Source organism: Heterodontus francisci, chromosome 30, assembly GCF_036365525.1.
Source record: "Heterodontus francisci isolate sHetFra1 chromosome 30, sHetFra1.hap1, whole genome shotgun sequence".
Taxonomy (NCBI): domain Eukaryota; kingdom Metazoa; phylum Chordata; class Chondrichthyes; order Heterodontiformes; family Heterodontidae; genus Heterodontus; species Heterodontus francisci.
This window is the reverse complement of record NC_090400.1, coordinates 37355822-37376933: the sequence shown is the minus strand read 5'-3', so window position 1 is coordinate 37376933 and position 21112 is coordinate 37355822.

Sequence of the window (21112 nt, the reverse complement as noted above, 5' to 3'; positions counted from 1 at the left end):
TTAAACACACCGTGTTTTTAGCTCCCCCTTGGTGAATCCTTGTTCACCACTTTCCAATTATAAGGCAAAGAAACCAGCACAAACAGGTTTTCTTAGATTTTAAGAAGTTTAAATTTACTAAACTTAAACTCTAATTCAGTTGATGCTTATGGATACACGACGCGCCCACGCTAGCATGCATACGCGATACACACATGCAGATAGAGACAGAACAGAGCAGAAGAAATAAAGTGGAAAAGGTTGAGGCAATCTCTGAAGAGGGTTTTTGTTACAGATCTTCAAGCTCTCTGTAGAGTCCTTTATTGTAGGTAGATCGTGCTTTCCGTTGGGGCCCAATATTCTTCTTAAACCTTGTTCGCTGTTGGAGAATTTTCTCTTTTGGGGTTTATATTTCTTCAGTGGATTTGGAGTTCCGTGAGAAAGAGATGGGAGCAGACAGGAGAGGCTGTGGTGAGCCAGCTAGGAGAGGTCTTTTCAGTCTAGGAATAGTTCTTTTTTTTTGAAACACTGAGATCCAAATTAACTAATTAAATAGAATAGAGATGACTGGGCAGGCGATGTGTTGCAGCTGTAGTATGCGGGAGTTGATGGACACCGGTGCGATCCACGGTTGACCACATCTGCAGCAAGTGTTGGCTGCTCGAGGAACTTCAGCTCAGAGTTGATGAGCTGGAGTCTGAGCTGTGGACACTGCGACACATCAGGGAGGGGGAGAGTTACCTGGACACTGTGTTTCAGGAGACAGCCACACCCCTTAGATGAACTACCTTGAATTCGGCCAGTGGTCAGGGACAGGAGGCTGTGACTGCAAGTGAGGCAGGTATAGGGATCCAGAATTTAGCTTTGGAGAAGCCTCAGCCAGTGCCCTTATCCAATAGGTACAAGGTTCTTGCTCCCAGTGTGGACGAGGACACAGACTGTAGGGAGGATGAGCAAACTAACCACAGCACTGTGATTCAGAGTGCCATTCAAGTGGGGGGAGAAAAGAGAAATGTTAGTTGTTGTAGGAGATCGCATAGTTAGGGGAGTAGATACTGTTCTCTGGAGCAAAGATAGAGAGTCCCGAAGGCTGTGTTGCCTACCTGGTGCCAAGGTTAAGGACATCTCTTCTGGAGAGGAACATAGAGTGGGAGGGAAAAGATCCAGTTGTCATGGTCCACGTAGGTAGCAATGACATAGGTAGGACTAGGAAAGAGGTTCTGCTGAGGGACTACGAGCAGCTCGGGGCCAAATTAAAAAGTAGAACAACAAAGGTAATAATCTCCAGATTACTACCTGAGCCACATGCAAATTGGCATTGGGTAAATTCAGATTAGAGAGGTAAATGTGTGGCTCAAAGATTGGTGTGGGAGAAATGGGTTCTGATTCATGGGACACTGGCACCAGTACTGGGGAAGGAGAGAGGTGTTCCGTTAGGATGGGCTTCACTTGAACCATGCTGGGACCAGTGTCCTGGCGAATCGTATAACTAGGGTTGTAGATAGGACTTTAAACTAAATAGTGGGGGGGGTAGGGTTCAATTGAAAGGAAGTTTAAAAAGTCGAAAAGTAACGAGAGAGCAGAGATGCAGGATAGTGAAGGAGCATACATTAATCAGAGAATGATTGGAAGGGATGCAGAATACAAGCACAAGAATACAGCAGAAATTAGAACCAGAGTAGGTAAAAATGGTAAAAAGTCAAAGCTTAAGGCTCTTTATCTGAATGCACGTAGCATTTGTAACAAGATAGATGAGCTGACGGCACAGATAGAAATAAATGCCCCACCCCCGGCTCACTTGCTTATAACCTTTGACATTTCTAATATTTGCTAGTTCCGAAGAAGGGTCACTGACCCGAAACGTTAACTCTGCTTCTCTTTCCACAGATGCTGCCAGACCTGCTGAGTGGTTCCAGCATTTCTTGTTTTTATTTCAGATTTCCAGCATCCGCAGTATTTTGCTTTTATTATAGAAATAAATGAATATGATTTGATAGCTATCACTGAGACGTGGTTGCAGGATGACCAGGATTGGAATCTTAATGTTCAAGGATATTCAACGTTCCGGAAGAATAGGCAGAAAGGAAAAGGAGATGGGGTAACTTTGTTATTAAAGGAAGGGAGCAGTGCGGTTGTGAGTAAGCGTATAGGTGTAATAGATCGTGATGTACAATCAGTTTGGGTGGAAATAAGGAATAGCAACAGAAAGAAATCATGGGTGGGAGTGGCCTATAGGCCCCCGAAGAGTTGCTTCTCTGTAGGACAAGATATAAATCAAGAAATAACGGAGACGTGTAAGAAGGTCACTGCAATTATCATGGGTGATTTTAATCTGCATATAGACTGGGCAAGTCAAATTGGCAAGGGTAGCATGGAAGACGAATTTGAAGAGTGCCTCAGGGATTGTTACTTAGAGCAATATGTTGCAGAACCTACTGGCGAACAGGCTATTTTAGATTTGGTATTGTGTAATGAGGTAGGATTAATAAGAGATCTTGTAGTTAAGGATCCTTCAGGGGGGAAGCGATCATAACATGGTAGAATTTCAAATTCAGTTTGAGGGTGAGCAACTTGGGTCTCAAACCAGTGTCTTCAACTTAAACAAAGGCAATTACAGAGGTATGAAGGAAGAGTTGTCTAAAGCGGGTTGGGAAAATAGACTACAGGGGAAGTCAGTAGATGAGCAGTGGCAGACCTTTAAGCAGATATTTCATAACACTCAGCAAACAGTTATTCCAGTCAGAAGGAAGGACGTCGAAGAGAACGATGAACTACCTGTGGATAACAAAGGAAGTTAAGGAGATTATCAAATCAAAAACAAAGGAGTACAATGCAGCGAAAACGAGTGGTAGGCCAGAGGATTGGGAATTTTTTAGAAACCAGCAGCGGATGACTAAAAAACTAATAAAGAGGGAGAAAACTGATTGAGTAAATTGGCAAGAAATATAAAAACAAACAGTAAGAGCTTCTACGGGTATATTAAAAGGAAGAGAGTAGCTACAGTAAGTGTGAGACCCTTAGAGGATGAGACTGGGGAATTAATAACAGGGAACAGGGAAATGGCAGATAATTTAAACCAATATTTTGCATCAGTCTTCACGGTGGAGGACACAATAAACATTCCAACAATAATAGATGAGCAAGGTGTAAATGGGAGGGAGGAACTTGTAACAATCTCTATCACAAGGGAAAAGGTGCTGGACAAACTGATGGGGCTAAAGGCAAACAAGTCACCAGGACCTGATGGCCTGCATCCAAGGGTTTTAAAAGAAGTGGCTGCAGAGATAGTGGAGGCATTGGTCATAATATACCAAAACTCACTGGATTCCGGTAGGCTACCAGCGGATTGGAAAACCGTTAATGTTACACCCCTATTCAAGAAAGGAGGGAGACAGAAAGCAGGAAACTACAGACCAGTTAGCTTAACATCAGTCATTGGGAAAATGCTAGAGTCCATTATTAAGGAAGAAATAGCAGGATATTTAGAAAAACATAATGCAATCAAATAGAGTGAACATGGTTTTATGAAAGGGAAATCATGTTTAACAAATTTGTTAGAGTTCTTTGAGGGTATAACAAGCAGAGTGGATAAAGGGGAACCAGTAGATGTAGTGTATTTGGATTTTCAGAAGCTGTTTGATAAGGTGCCAAATAAAAGGTTATTGCACAAAATAAGAGCTCAGGGTATTGGGGGTAATGTGTTGACATGGATTGAGGATTGGCTAACACACAGAAGGCAGAGATTTGGGATCAATGGGTCTTTTTCAAGTTGGAAAGCCGTAACTAGTGGTGTGCCACAAGGATTGGTCCTAGGGCCTCAACTATTTACTATCTATATTAATGACTTAGAGGAACGGACAGAGTGTAGTGAATCCAAATTTGCTGACGATACAAAAATAGGTGGGAAGGCATGTTGTGATATAGATAGGTTAAGTGAGCGGACAAAAACTTGGCAGATGGAGTTCAATGTGGGAAAGTGTGAGGTAATCCACTTTGGTGGGAAGAATAAAAAGGCAGATTATTATTTAAATGGAGAAAGACTACAAAATACTGCATTACAGAGGGATCTGTATGTTCTTGTGCATAAAACACAAAAGGTTAACATGCAGGTGCAGCAAGTAATTAGGAAGGCAAATGGAATTTTGGCCTTTATTGCTAGGGAGTTAAAGTTTAAAAATAGGGAAGTCTTGCTGCAACTGTACAGGTTGTTGGTAAAGCCACACCTGGAGTACTGTGTACAGTTTTGGTCCCCATATTTAAAGGAGGATATACTAGCATTGGAAGCAGTTCAGAAAAGGTTCACTAGGCTGATTCTTGGGATGAAGGGGTTGTGTTATCAAGAACGGCTAAACAGGTTAGGCCTTTATTCACTGGAGTTTAGAAGAATGAGAGGTGATCTTATAGAAACATATAAGATTTTAGGGGGGCTTGACAGGGCAGATGTGAGAAGATGTTTCCACTAGTGGGGGAATCTCAAACTAGGGGACATAGTTACAGAATAAGGGGGCACACATTTAAAACTGAGATGTGAAGGAATTTCTTCTCTCAGAGGGTGGTGAATCTCTGGAATTCTCTGCCTCAGAGAGTTGTGGAGGTTAGGTCACTAAATGTATTTAAGGAGGAGGTAGATAGATTTTTGAAATCTTGAGGAGTTGAGGGTTAGGCAGAGCAGGCCCGAAAGAGGAGTTGAGGCCTGGGACAGATCAGCAATGATCTTATTGAATGGCAGGGCAGGCTTGAGGGGCTGAATGGCCTACTCCTGCTCCTATTTCTTATGTTCTTATCTTCTTATGTAGGAGCCAACAGACACTCTGAGTTCAAACTGTTTGTACAATTCAGAAAAACCCAGGTTGCCAAGTAGGTTAGTCACATGACTAGCTGGTCTGACCACGTCTGTTTGTGGATTCTCTGGTCTTAGCCGACCCTGGAATCTCTGTTCTTACACACAATACCTGGTGCTCAAAGTCCATTGTGGGTTAAATTAGAGCAAAGAATAGCTCCTTTGTCCTTCCAAGCACTGGCTGTTGGTATACAAAAATGTTTTTCCAGCCAAGCGTCTGGTGATTTTTTAACAAGTCTTTTCTTCACTTCAGCAACAGTTTGAAATGTAATGTCTATTAGGCAAAATTAATATGTCTCATTCTTGGCAGGTGGGGGTCTAGCATGACAGGAGAGATTACACAAACTAGTTTTAAGGGCTGATTTGATCAAAGTTTTCAAGATATTAAGGAGAGCAGAAAGAGTAAATAGAGAGAAACTATTTCTGCTTGTTGGGGAGCTTAGGACTTAGAGGCCTAAACTAAAAATTGGAGCCAGACTTCTCAGCAGTGAAGCTAGGAAATACTTCTATATGCAAAGAGTAGTAGAGGTTTGGAATTCTCTTCTGCAAATGACAATTGATGCTAGATCAATTGTTCACTTTAAATCTGAGGCTGATCTTTTTTTTGTGAACCAAAGATATTCAGGGATATGGGAAAAGGCAGATGTGTGGAGTTAGGTCGCAGATCAGCCATGACCTCATTGAATGACAGAGCAGGCTCAAGGGACTGAATGGCCTAACTCCTGTTCTTATAATACAGCTTATTTGTGCTAGCTGTAGTCCCAAAGGACCATAGGCATCTCTCCCCATCAGAGAGAAACAGTTGGCAATGTATGGATTGAGGGTCACCACTCTGCAAGCATGGGGCAAGGCAAGTAGGCAGGTATTTTGCTTTTATACTCTTAATGGTCCCTACTGTAAGCAACTCAGCCCAGTTTACACTAATGTTCTTAAGCCAATTTCTTCCCATCAGGGAGACTTTGTTCCCTCCTACTACTAACAATGGCAAGTAATAACATGCATCATTGTTATTGGAATAACTAGTCAGTTTCACACCAGTTTTTCATAAGGGAATGTGACTCAAGGACTTCTTGTGTTCTCCTTCTGAGATAACAGACATTGTTGCGACCGTATTGATGACGATTTCCATTTTTACAGTGGGTGCTGGAATTTTATCTTCAGTCCTTTATTTCTCAACCTCCATGTTCTGTTTTCCTTGCTCTCTGACTGAGTACAACTCTTGATCTTACTGCTCGATAATATCAACTTCTGTTTCCATATCTACCATATGCGCATTCGAGGACTTCCAGTAGCCTGTTCTAGCTTTAGGTCTATCACAACCTTGACCTGGCGCATTGCTGCGAACTGGAGCTTTTCCATGACCTGGAGCATTACTGTTTCCTCTACTCCTGCATGCCATCTGGATATGACCAACTTTCCCACAGAAATAGCACTTTGACTGGAAATGGGAGCATTTTGATGGTTGGTGGATGCCATGGCAACAATATCATCTAAATTTCTGACTCTGAGTCTGTGAACCTGGCTGCCGTGGCCTGGTTCCCGCTGAAATCTGGTGGACCTCCGCTGCCAGCTCAGGAAAAGAACTACCTTACAATCTGCAGCTATCTCTTCCTGCCATTTCCATGCCTGTGGCCTCATCGCAGGCCTCCTTCCACATCAGCTCATTGTCTTTACACAGAAGCTTGGCCTGGATTTTACTGTTCTTTAGATCTCCACCAAATGTGTATCTAAGGTTGACTTTTAATTTGGCACCATAACCACAATGATGAGAAATTTTCTTTAATTTGAGAATATAATCTGCACTGGACCCATTTGGCAACTGTTTCCTTCCATCAAATGCAACTCACAGTGCAATTCCGTTCTTAGTCGAGCCATAATATGGGTTCAAAATCTCATTCATTTCTGAATAGTCCATAGTGCTGGGATCTTGTGGGAAACTTTGGTTAAATACCACCTCAAATGCATTTTGCTCCATGATGAGGAAAACATTCACTTTATTCTGATCACTGATTTTGTTAGCTTTAAACCAAATGTGTAACCTTTGTTTGTAAGTACACCAGTCCTCTTTGTTGGGGCTGAATTCCCCCATTGTCCAAAATATGTCTTCAGTGCCATATTTTTAAAATTACATACTCACTGAGTTGCAGCTGAACACAAATTGCAGACACACAAAACAATCTTTCAAATCGCTCAAACTTCCTCAAAATCAACTTTAGGAGTTCCAGAAATTATGTCAGAATGTTCCTCAAACTGTAATCTCTCAAATGAAATGCAAAACAAAAATCAATCCCATCCTTTCTCATCATGTTTCTGTTGTGTATTCAGAGAGTGAAGCTGCCATGAGGTCTTAATTGGGAGCAGCCATGTTGGAAACTTTATTTACACCTTCCAACAGAGAGGGCAGCAGAGAGCCAGTATACAAAAGATATTACAATACAGTAAGCCAGTTTAATACCGTATAGTAGAGTATCAGTACTACACAGTACAGTTATAATATTCTTGTTTGGGATCTTTCTCATCTAAATACTATAATTTTGCAAATAGCAATTTTTCATAAGCTGTCCATTACCAAGATGGCTGTCCTGTGACTTCAGAGTTTATAGAACAATCTTTCCCCCTAGTCGTAATCTCCATTGATCATAAGTGTGTTTGCATCAAATTTAAATCACGTTCTTGGTCATTTTATAAGATTTTCATTCTAACCGGTTGATTGAAATTGGATGTAAATTTTAAAGCACCCTTTTTCCAAAAGCCAAATGCCACAGAAACACAATTTCCTGTCCATATTGTCTCTTTCCAGAGAGACTGTTATTCACAATTGTCAAAAAATATCATGCTGGGCATTTATTAGTTTTTGAGTCTTGAAACGTGAGAAAAAGGCAGCAAAATAATTTCTACCATTGAAAAATAGTATTACTTTAATAAGCACTATTATAAGCTAATAATTATTTTTTTTAAATGCACAGGAATGAGGGATTATCTCTGCAAGAGTTTGTAGAAGATTACAATTGCTCTGGAGCCTGTGAGAAAGGCAATTGTCCTGCAAATAGAAATGACTTGGTGGCAATCCTGCTGAGCTCCAGTCGCTTTCAGCAAATACCTGTTGAAATCAACCCTGCTGCCTTTCCTTACAGAATTCACACCACCCACAGACTCTGTGTAAGTGGCTTTATGCACTGAATAACAAATAGTTGCTTAATATTAATAAAGAATTCTGAACAGATGATTGCAATTTGCTCATAATTTAGTTTTTTCTCTTTTACTCCAGTGTTTCAATCTCAGCACTCAGTTGTCCCTGGCTGCAACATGCCCTCATAATAAATGTAAATCCCTCTAATAAAGATCTACTAACATTACAATGCCATCATATAAGTAAGAGAGAACAATTGTAAGGGGTCAACAGTGCAGATGACTGGTTTCTACCTGGTGTTATAGGCTGGACTTCATTCTTGTCTGAGGAAATAGATCGAGTTTTGCTATCTTGCTGCTCCTCTAGTTTCACAAGCGCAGTATGTATTTTTGCACTACATATGCATATAAGACACTGCTGACATGTAGCAGAGGCTGCTTGAACATGCATGTAACTTGTTAAAAAAATATTACAAAGTGGGCAGATCAAATTTTAGGGGTAGACACAGCCTTAGGAAGAGTCAACACAGCCAGGAATCTGTTAGAAGTATATTTGCCCTGATGCAAATGTGAAATTCATCCTTGAGGGGGTTATATTTGTAAACGAACCAATCCGGTTTCCATCTGCTAATTAGCAATAGGATTTCTGGAAAATTTAAGTGAGCTCAAATTGTAACTGCAAGTGGGTTATAGTAACCTGCCTGACCACCAAAAGAAATCACTTCTTTAAAGCAGGAGGCAATTTGACATTAAATAGTCAAGTTGTTTGCTTCCTATTGCCAATGTTCAAAGGTTGTATTGAGGCAATAATATCCAGTGTATGAAGCTGTTAAGATTTTCATTTCTCATAAGCACCATGCGATGCCGCTGAAAATAATGTTATTAGATATGCGTCTCTTGCTAGCTGATCCCTGAGCTGAAAGCAATGGATTAGCCTGTTCTACCAGTATTGCTGAAGTAGCATGACACTGAGGTAAACACATGGTGGGGGCTAGATTGAATGGGAAAGTGGGTATTTTCTTGTATAATGGTGTTTAAAGGATACTGTGTGTCTGGCAAATGCTTTCTTTTACAAAAGCAAAGTACTGTGGACGCTGGAAATCTGAAATAAAAACAGAAAATGCTGGAAATATTCAGCAGGTCAACTCTGTCCACAAACATTTCCTTCTGTCATTTGCACATTGTAACTTGTTTAAATGAATCACATTGAAGTGCATCATGACATCATTTGCATGCAATGTTAACATGATCAATGTGATGCACAATCTTGTTCCCCAAAATAAATACCTTTTCATGAAGACTTTAAGTTTTTCATCACAATTGTCCCAAGGGGCATTTTATATAATCTCTGCAAAAATGTCTGGAGTGAGCATATCAGACTGGTGGCGTGAAGGTCTCTAACTTAGAAATGCAGTTTTTATTTGCAGAGACAAATTGAAATCTCACAATGAGAGAAAAGGAGACAGAAGAATTTAATTTAATACCATTGTAGGAGCACCATCATCACCAGGACTACATAATTTAAGATAATGCCCGCCATCACCTTCTCAGGGAAGCAGTAAGGAAAGAGGGATGTGAAAAGCAGTGGGAAAGAGAAGAGGAATCAATACTTTTGTGGGGTGATGTGGAAAGGCACTCGGAGCAGGGTATTGGCAGAAGGGGAAGAAACCTGTATCCTTGGGGATGTGAGGAACATAGAACAGTACAGCACAGTACAGGCCCTTCGACCCACGATGTTGTGCCGAACCTTTAACCTACTCTAAGATCAAACTACCTACCTACCCTTCATTCTACTATCATCCATGTACCTATCCAAGAGTCGCTTAAATGTCCCGAATGTATCTGCTTCTACTACCACCGCTGGCAGCGCATTCCACGCACCCACCACTCTCTGTGTAAAGAACCTACCTCTGACATCTCCCCGAAACCTTCCTCCAATCACCTTAAAATTATGCCCCCTGGTGATAGCCCTTTCCGCCCTGGGAAAAAGTCTCTGACTATCCACTCTATCTATGCCTCTCATCATCTTGTACCCCTCTATCAAGTCACCTCTCATCCTTCTTCGCTCCAGTGAGAAAAGTCCTAGCTCCCTCAATCTTTCTTTGTAAGACATGCCCTCCAGTCCAGGCAGCATCCTGGTAAATCTCCTCTGCACCCTCTCTAAAGCTTCCACATCCTTCTTATAATGAGGCGACCAGAACTGAACACAATATTCCAAGTGTGGTCGAACCAGGGCCTTATAGAGCTGCAGCATAACCTCGCGGCTCTTAAACTCAATCCCCCTGTTAATGAAAGCCAACACACCATACGCCTTCTTAACAACCCTATCAACTTGGGTGGCAACTTTGAGCGATCTATGGACATGGACCCCAAGATCCCTCTGTTCCTCCACACTACCAAGAATCCTGTCTTTAAGCCTGTATTCTGCATTCAAATTCGACCTTCCAAAATCACTTCACACTTTTCCAGGTTGAACTCCATCTGCCACTTCTCAGCCCAGCTCTGCATCCTGTCAATGTCCCGTTGCAACCTACAACAGCCTTCCTCACTATCCACAACTCCAGCAACCTTCGTGTCATCGGCAAACTTGCTAACCCAGCCTTCCACTTCCTCATCCAAGTCATTTATAAAAATCACAAAGAGCAGAGGTCCCAGAACAGATCCCTGCGGAACACCACTGGTCACCGAGCTCCATGCTGAATACTTTCCATCTACTACCACCCTCTGTCTTCTATGGGCCAGCCAATTTTGTATCCAGACAGCCAACTTTCCCTGTATCCCATGCCTCCTTACTTTCTGAATGAGCCTACCATGGGGAACCTTATCAAACGCCTTGCTAAAATCCATATACACCACACCCACTGCTCTTCCTTCATCAATGTGTTTTGTCACATCTTCAAAGAATTCAATAAGGCTTCTGAGGCATGACCTGCCCCTCACAAAGCCGTGCTGACTGTCTCTAATCAAACCATGCTTTTCCAAATAATCATAAATCCTGTCTCTCAGAATCCTCTCCAATAATTTGCCCACTACTGACGTAAGACTGACTGGTCTATAATTCCAGGGTTATCCCTATTCCCTTTCTTGAACAAGGGAATAACATTTGCCACCCTCCAATCATCCGGTACTACTCCAATGGACAGTGAGGACGCAAAGATCATCGCCAAAGGCGGGGCAATCTCTTCCCTCACTTCCCGTAATATCCTTGGGTATATCCCGTCTGGCCCCGGGGACTTATCTGTCCTCATATCATTCAAAATTTCCAGCACATCCTCCCTCTTAACCTCAACCTGTTCCAGTATATCAGCCTGTTCCACGCTGTCCTCACAAACGACCAGGTCCCTCTCACTAGTGAATACTGAAGCAAAGTATTCATTTAGGACCTCCCCTACCTCCTCCGACTCCAGGCACAAGTTCCCTCCACTATCCCTGATCAGCCCTACCCTCACTCTGGCCATCCTCTTGTTCCTCACATAAATGTAGAACACCTTGGGATTTTCCTTAATCCTACCCGCCAAGACTTTTTCATGTCCCCTTCTAGCTCTCCTAAGTCCATTTTTCAGTTCCTTCCTGGTTACCTTGCAACCCTCTAGAGCCCTGTCTGATCCTTGCTTCCTCAACCTTAAGTAAGCTTCCTTCTTCCTCTTGACTAGCTGTTCCACATCTCTTGTCATCCAAGGTTCCTTCACCCTACCATCCCTTCCTTGCCTCATCAGGACAAACCTATCCAGCAGTCGCAACAAGTGCTCCCTAAACAACCTCCACATTTCTGTCGTGCATTTCCCTGAGAACATCTGTTCCCAATTAATGCTCCCCAGTTCCTGCCTAATAGCATTGTAATTCCCCCTCCCTCAATTAAATATTTTCCCTTCCCGTCTGCTCCTGTCCCTCTCCATGACTATAGTAAAGGTCAGGGAGTTGTGATCACTATCACTGAAATGCTCTCCCACTGAGAGATCTGCCACCTGGCCTGGTTCGTTGCCAAGCACCAAGTCCAACATAGCCTCCCCTCTAGTCGGCCCATCTACATATTGAGTCAGGAAACCTTCCTGGACACACCTGACAAAAACTGCTCCATCCAAACTATTTGCACTAAGGAGGTTCCAATCAATATTAGGGAAGTTGAAGTCACCCATGACAACAACCCTGTTACTTCTGCACCTTTCCAAAATCTGCCTCCCAATCTGTTCCTCCGTGTCTCTGTTGCTATTGGGGGGACTATAGAAAACACCCAACAAAGTGACTGCTCCTTTCCTGTTTGACTTCCACCCATAATGACTCAGTAGACAAACCCTCCTCGACGACCTCCCTTTCTGCAGCTGTGATACTATCCCTGATTAACAATGCCACTCCCGCACCTCTTTTACCTCCCTCCCTATTCCTTTTGAAACATCTAAACCCCGGAACATCCAACATCCATTCCTGCCCCTGTGATAGCCACGTCTCCGTAATGACCACAACATCGTAGCTCCAAGTACTGATCCATGCTCTCAGTTCATCACCCTTATTCCTGACACTTCTTGCGTTAAAATAGACACACTTCAACCCATCATACTGGCTGCAACTTTGTCGTGTCAATTGTCTAACCTTCCTCACAGACTCTCTGCACTCGGTATCTGCCTGTTCAACAGCTTCCCTATCCACTGATCCGTAGCTCCGGTTCCCATTCCCCTGCCAAACTAGTTTAAAACCTCCCGAAGAGCTCTAGCAAACCTCCCACCCAGGATATTGGTGCCCCTCCAGTTCAGATGCAACCCGTCCCTCTTGTACAGGTCCCACCTTCCCCAGAAGGTATTCCAATGATCCACATATCTGAAGCCCTCCCTCCTACACCAGTTCTGTAGCCACGTGTTCAGCTGCACTCGCTCCCTGTCTCTAGCCTCACTAGCACGTGGCACCGGTATCAATCCTGAGATTACTACTCTGCTCGTCCTGCCTTTTAGCTTCCAACCTAACTCCCTATATTCGCTTTTCAGGTCCTCATCCCTTTTCTTAGCTATGTCATTGGTACCGATATGTACCACGACCTCTGGCTGCTCCCCCTCCCCCTTAAGAATCCTGTAGACCCGATCCGAGACATCCCTGACCCTGGCACCCGGGAGGCAACATACCATCCGGGAGTCTCGTTCGCGACCACAGAATCTCCTGTCTGTTCCTCTAACCATTGAATCTCCTATCACTATCGCTCTCCTATTCTCCCCCCTTCCCTTCTGAGCCACTGAGCCAGGCTCAGTGCCAGAGACCTGGCCGCTGTGGCTTTCCCCTGGTAGGTCATTCCCCCCAACCGTATCCAAAACGGTATACTTATTATTGAGGGGAACGGCCACAGGGGATCCCTGCACTGTGCACCTATTCCCTTTCCCTCCCCTGACGGTCACCCAGCTACCTTTATCCTGTAACTTAGGTGTCACTACTTCCCTATAACTGCTCTCTATCACCCCCTCAGCATCCTGAATGATCCGAAGTTCATCCAGCTCCAGCTCCAGTTCCCTAACGCGGTCTGCGAGGAGCTGGAGTTGGGTGCACTTCTCACAGGTGAAGTCAGCAGGGACACAAGTGGTGACCCTTACCTCTCACATCCTGCAAGAGGAGCATGCAACTGCCCTAGCTTCCATCCCCTCCACTCTAAATTGACAACAGAGATTAAAGAAAAAGGAAAATCTTACCTTACCAAACCCTCCACACAAGAGTCCTTTTTTTTTGGTTAGAGGAGGAGGATGGGTGGGAGACACTACACGTGTAGTGTTTCGGGTTTAGCCACTGCCCGAATATATAAGTTTACTTACCCAGCAGTCCCCGTGTCCGCCGAAACAAAAGGTAAGTTACTTTAAACTGAAACTCACCTTCCCAGCTGCCCCCTCACTCGCACTATCGCTGATCCAAAAGAAGCTGCCGAAACAAAAGGTAAGTTACTTTAAACTGAAACTCACCTTCCCAGCTGCCCCCTCACTCGCACTATCGCTGATCCAAAAGAAGCTGCTGAAACAAAAGGTAAGTTACTTTAAACTGAAACTCACCTTCCCAGCTGCCCCCTTGCTCGCACTATCACTGATCCAAAAGAACCTGCCGAAACAAAAGGTAAGTTACTTTAAACTGAAACTCACCTTCCCAGCTGCCCCCTCGCTCGTACTATCACTGATCCAAAAGAAGCTGCTGCAACAAAAGGTAAGTTACTTTAAACTGAAACTCACCTTCCCAGCTGCCCCCTCGCTCACACTATCGCTGATCCAAAAGAAGCAGAGGCCTGACACCCATCGCGGAATCCTGGACCTCAGGTAAGTGAGGCGGGGTCACCCGGGCCAATCCAGAATGCCCCAGCGAGGGGGTTGAGGGGTGGTTGTAAATCCCAGGGGAGGAGGGTCCTGGGAGGTGCATTGTTTCTCGGCCAGGGCCCTCTGTGGGTTACAGATTGTCCGCAGAAGAGGAAAACCATCTCCCACAAGGAGGGCACCTCATTTTACAAGATGTCTTCCCCGCATGGCGGAGGCACCACCCGCCACGAGTTAGATCCCAGCAGCGGTGGGAAGAGGTCCTTAAGTGGCCATTAATAGGCCACTTTAGGGCCTCAGTTGGCCTCTTGGTGGGAAGGTCATCGACGGCCTATCCTACCCCCAGCACGATCGCTTGGCGACGGGGCAGCGACTGGCCCTCCTCCCTCTCCACCTGTTGTGATTCTATAGGCCCCCTTCCCCCGCCTCTGACCTCGCCTCGGGGGGACCCATAATATCCAGTCCACAGAGGAGAGTGTGGACACTTGATAAATGTGTGCCTCATTCCTGAATAGAATGATCCTATGATCAATGGACTAGGGATGCAATCCTGTATTTGCTATCAGTAACATTTTCCTTTTGAAATAGAAAATTAATTTTAAAAAAATTCTCCCAGTAATGGTTTATTTGCTGTTCTGGGAGAAAATGCTTGAAAATGCAAAATAATTCATTCCCAAATATCAAGTCGAGAGCAGTTTTTCATTAAAATTCAGTGGAGGGGAAATTATTTTATAATGATCTTGATGTGGTGTTGGGAGGACCAGGAGTTCACCTCCTGTCTCTAAAGCATTAGTGTGAGCTGCTACTAGCTTCTGCTCAGCTCTCCTCTCACTCTCCTCCCCAGCTCCCAGGACTTAACTGAGGGTTGCTGTTTGCAAGGCAGCAGGCTCAATTTGGATCCTGTCAAATGGGTGAGCTGCTCTGGAGGAGTGACAGGCACTGGCCGTATTATAGTTAGGCCTGAAGCCCCATTTCTACCGAGCCTCGGGCCTCCAAATTAAGGTATGTGCTGGAAGCACACCCATGAGTAATGTGACTGAAACAGACTTTGATGAATTTCTCGCCTAGTAAATATCCTTTCTGTTTTGTTTTTTAAAAAATCGCAATGATGATGCTTCTTACTGACTATGAAATACTAGAAATGCACCAAATTAAATATCACTAATCTAAATTCTTTGGTGGAGGATGTTGCCCATGAAAACAAATTTTGTTCTTTCAGCATTTGTATTCATTTCAAATTTCAAGTACCCATAGTTTCTTCCTTCGATACAAGTGAAGTGAAGGATATGGCTGCAGCTTAATTTACAAAAGCTATTTAACTGCTTGCTTTCATAGGCGTTCTGAAGTTGTCAGCTCTTTTAGGGCTATGTGAACGTCTTTTTGAAGATGTTCATCAATTTTTGCTATTTTTCCTGTAAGTGATTATCTTTTATGTCTGCTGGTTATAAAACCTTATTTGAGGTAAGTTGTGGCACTATCAAATCAGTTTCTAGTGGGCATGAGTCAACAGCATAAAACTGGTGTTAATTTTATGTTAACTGTTAATTTTGCTCAAAGAACTTACAGGAGGTGACTGAGGGAAATGGAACAGCACTCTGAGTCAGAAGATAGTACCATTTCAAAGACTTGAGAACACAATCTAAGCTGGCACTCAGTGCAGTACTGAGGGAGTACTGAGGGAGTACTGCACTGTCAGAGGTGCCATCTGTCACACATAGCATTAAATCAAGGCCCTGTCTGGTAACTCAGGTGGATGCAAAAAGATCTCAGGGCACTTTTTGAAGAAGAACAGGGGAGTTCTCCTTAGTGTACCCACCAATACTTATCCCTCAACCAATATCACTAAAAACAGATGATCTGGCCATTATCATGTTGCTGTTTGTGAGAATTGTGTGAAATTTGGTTGGCACATGCCCACCATTACAACAGTGACTACAGCCTGAATTTTATGTTGGGCAGGAGGCCCCGCTCATTGGCCAAAAAGTCAGGGGTAAGCCCGTCTCCGCCAGGCCAGGATTATACACTCGCCAGGCCCTTAATTGGCCTCAGGTGTGACTTCCACCTCCTCTGAGGCAGGAAGTCCTGCCTCCAAGAGTTGCTAGCCAATCAGTGGGTTGACAGCTCTCAGTCCCAGCAGCGCCACTGGGAGCAGCATGAGGGACGCTGGCCCAGAGACAAGGCAAGTGTCTGGGGCCTCGCCGAGGACAAGCGGCTGGGCTCTGGCGAGGCCAGGGGGCAAATTGGGGGGTATAGTGTTGTGCAGTGGGCGGTGGTTGGGCCATGGGGGGGCCTTATGTGGGGCACAGGGTGCCCAATCAGGAGGTTCCCCCCAGCCCATAAGGAGGCCGCCAGGTTTTATTTGGCAGCCTGCAGGGGAACGTCAGCCGCCCACTGGCCGCTGGTAAAATACCAACGGTGGCGGAAGGAGGCCCTTAAGTGGCAGTTAATTGGCCAGTTAATAACCTTGATTGGCCTGGGGCAGGTGGGCCGTTCCTTGCTGCCAGCTCCCGCCGTAAATTTGCGGCAGGGGCGGGAAGGCATCGGGAATGGCACCGCCCCCTCCATCTCCCCCCTCCCCCGCTGCCTCCCACTCTATTTTACGACCCCTTCGCCACCAGCCCACTCCAGCCAGAGTGGGGGGTGGGTGCGTAAAATTCTGGCCTACACTTCAAAAAGTACTTAACTGATTGTAAAGTGCTCTGAGACGTCCTAAAGTCTGAAAGCTGCTATATAAATGCAAGTCTTTCTTTTTAATTGTAACCCCATAATAAGAATAAACCATGCAAATGTAAATTGATGCTAGACAGCTAATGACTAGAAAAGAATAGAAGCTGAACATCTTTCTGAAGAACAATTGAGCTTCGGGCTGAGAGGTAGTTGGACAGAACAGATCTTTGTGATGCTGCAGTTTGCCAGCAGGTTCCTAGAAAAAGAGCAGAGAGACACAATGCCTTTATTATTAATTGTGTATCATTGGATTGATTATATGCAGGTAAAAGGGTGTTAATTGGGGTCTTCGTTGAGCACTTATAAGCAGACCCTCACTGAGACTGGTGGAGGGTTTTGAGTGAGGAGCTACATATTCGTAATCCTTTTATTCTGCACAATAAATGTGAAACTGAGTAAGGAAAGGTTCCAGCATTATCCTTTCATAACAAGCTTTCCGGAGTTTAACATTTATTAGCTTTGAGAAAGTATTTAACAACAGTTAGCATTATGGCTTGTTTAAAGTGCTTGAATAGACAACATCCCAGTGAAAATCAACAGTATCAGTCTGGAGCGTATAATGAAGGAGGCTGTCAATGAAATTGAAATAGGTATGAGTCTCTATGGGAGGTACATTAAACAGCTTTGAGGCATGCTGATGATATTGATCATCTGGCAGAATCAGAGACTGATACAAATTGCTTGATGTAGTTCAGTGCCAGTAACAAATCTAAACAGGAGATTAGAAAGAGGAAAATAGTCAATATTTTTTTCTCACTGAGCCAGCACTACATCAGCTTGAAAATATGTAGATAATTAAGTTACCAGGTTAGACTTTCTATGTACCTATCTTCCAACTCTCTTTCAATAACAAATGTTAAAGAGAAATGTGAATGCACATACAATGCTGGGGCCAAATCCAATTAAGAAACAGTGGAATATTTTGAAGAATGAAGTTTTGTCATCATGATGGATCTGTTAAATGCTTTAATGCACTAGCAGTGGATGTGTGAATGTGAGACTTTGAACTGTCAGCAAACTGAGGATCAGGAACTGCTTGTGATACAATGCTACATGAAAGATACCAATGGCTGACTGGAAAGAAAAAAGTCCTTAATGAGGAAATTGTGAAAGTATACTCAGTTGAAAGACAACAGCTGAAAAATACGGCAGAAAATATATTGACAAAACAAGATCTAAAGAGAAAGGGCTTGTTTGAAATAAGACCACAAGTTACTAGAATAGTTAGGGGCAATACTTAGTGAGGCATCTAACTGTCTTGGATGTGAGATACTTGTGTGGACAGAAAAGCCAATATTCCTCCACCGGATATTCTCAAATGGCAAGTCAATTAGTTTCCTAACCTTGCAGCCATTTTCTAAGGTATAGCATACGCAAGCACAGTCCTGTCAGTTAGTCAGTAAAACCTATAATAAAAACAGAAAATTCTGGAACAACATAGCAGATCCACATAAGTGGGAGCTGAGTTAAGCTCTTACTTCAGGGCTTTGACTGTTTAAGTGTGAATGGATGCTGCGATTCTATTTCTGGTGCTGTGTGGCATATCAGCTTTCTTGAATTTTAATGCATGTTTACCTTAGGGTATCCTATTGATGACTGACATGAGATTTTGTTAACATCAACAGCAGTCCCAAATATCAATAGACAGACCTCCAAACAACTAACAACATTGCAGACCTAGAACTCCAATGATATTACAACCTCTCGTCATATTAAGAACCAATTGGGGTGGACTGCTAATTGATTCAGTGTAAGACTTGAGTTCAATAACTGAAGTTAGTCTTGGATAAATATAATTAAGAACTATGGAGTATGGCTTATAATTTATATTGCAAGGAATAGTCTCAGCTGGCTGAAAGTTATTTTCTGTTGTTCTCATATGTTGGTCTTTATGACTCCCAGCATGAAACCCCGTAAAACTAAATAAATATATATGAGGCATGCTGTGGAATGTACTGTATGCTTTTAATTATAAACCTGAATTTAACAAGTGAAACTTGGCACAAAAAAGTATTCACAAAACTGCAATTTACATGTTAGCACCATTATATTAACCAGAGTGACCAATAGTATGTAGTTAGAAGATAACGTTTAATCTCTATTGGGTAAAAACAATCTTTAGCTACAAGATATACTCCAGAGGTATCAAGCACTAAGTGTATAAAATGGATACTCTGCTTGTAAAGGGAGTTTGAAAATCTATTTAAATTCAGGAAGCAACGGTGTGCAGCAACAGCAGAAGGGAATGGCCCTGATGGATTTGGTAGAAGCCACAATGGCATAAAAATTCTCCAAACACCTGTGTTTTTTTTTCATTACAAAATCAGGGTGTTAATAGCATACACATATGCTAGTAATTCTGTTTTATTTGCTCCTATATTTGCATAGCGGATAAGGCAGAATTCTACCAGACAAATCAAATTCTAATGGCAGCCAGCGGAGTACCAGATAATTTCCCAATGCATTGCAGGCAGCACTGTGGGCTGAAATGCCATTATGAATATCACTTTGGTACCTGGCATGCTGTACAATTGCAAAACAAAACAGCTGCCAGTTTAATACTTGCCCTTTTGTCAGCTTTAACAAGAAGCTGCAGCATGGACACTTGGGAATTAGTTGAGCTTAAAAGCGCTTCCTAATGATGTTCCGCTTGTCGTCCGTAAGTAATGAGCTGCAACTCTGCTGCGATACTGATAGACAGCTCCCGCAAAAGTATTTTCACAGTTCATGTCTTCTCAGCATCCATCAAACACTTTTGTGGCATTAGCCAGATTCACACAGAACAGCCTGTTATTTGTGTGAGTATTCACGCGTATGATAGGTTGCACAGTCAAATTAACCCACTGAGTAGAGTGAGCACTGAATATGTACTCCAATACCCAATGCACAACTGCATATGTTCCACCACATACATAGTTGTGAAATGCATGCACTCATTAAGGTATGCCAATTTCTCAAGCATTTAGTTAGAAGGATTAATTTGCCAAATTTTTATGAGAACTGAAGTATCAATCATAAAATAAAGTACTGTGTTTAATATTCAAATAGAATGTGTTGTACATAATACACTGTCAAAGACAAAGTGATTTAAAAATGTAATTGTTCCCCTTGTTTTTTTCTCCATTACCTTGCAGATTTGCTTTGGTTAACTAGGTTTGTGACATGCACAGAAACTGATTGCTAGCTTAAGAATCTCCAAACTAAGCCAATGAGAAATCAGCACAGGACAGGGAAGAGTTTTTTTTACACCCATTATTGAGTGCATTCCCTCTCCTATCGGGTCACAATCGCTTCGCTAAATACAGAGCATTGAGGGTTAAGTTAGCAAGTGCCAAGACTTAGGACTGACCCCCAAGTGTGTACAGGAAAAATGCTGGAGCTTAACCAGCTCACTGCTTGTCAGTTTCCCATTACAAATCACTTGGTTGTTTGCTGCTATTTGTCCAGTCAAGATGACCCCACCTGTTGGGGCTTTCAGTTTAATCTGAAGTCAAATGGGAAATTCCCAACTCCCGCTGACAGTTCTAATCCTCCCTTCTAATGAGCAAACCTTGCTGGACAATCGTCAATAGTGATGTGTCAGTCTTAACTCAGGGGTCACAGTTTTGCATCTGAGTCAAAAGGTAATGGGTTCAAGCCGTACTTCAGAAAATTGAGCAGTACTGAAGGAGTGTCCCATTGCAAAAGGTGTTGTCTTTTGGATGAGACATTGGACTAAGGCCTTGTCTGCCCTTTTAGATGGGCAAAGAAGATTCCACAGCATTATTCAAAGAAGAGCTGGGAGGTCTTCCGGTGTCACGACGAATATTTATTTCTCAACCAACATCACTAAAAAACAAATGATCTGGCCATTCTCACATTGCTGTTTGTAGGACCTAGCTGCGTTTCTCTACATTATAGCAGCAAAAGTCCTTCATTGGGACATCCTGAGGTCATGAGGCACTATATAAATTCATGTTCTTTCTTCTTTGTAACCATGCCTTGTGGTACTTTGAACCTCCCTGATCCAGCCACTGGATTAATGAGTCTACCACAAAGAGTTGACTTGCTTCCAATTTTCCATCACTAGACTGAGTCTCAAAGTTTTCACAGCAGTTGCACATCTTTTCCAAAGTTGAAAGGCCTACACATGACAACTTCAATGTGCCAATCACCTTGTTGTTCTAAA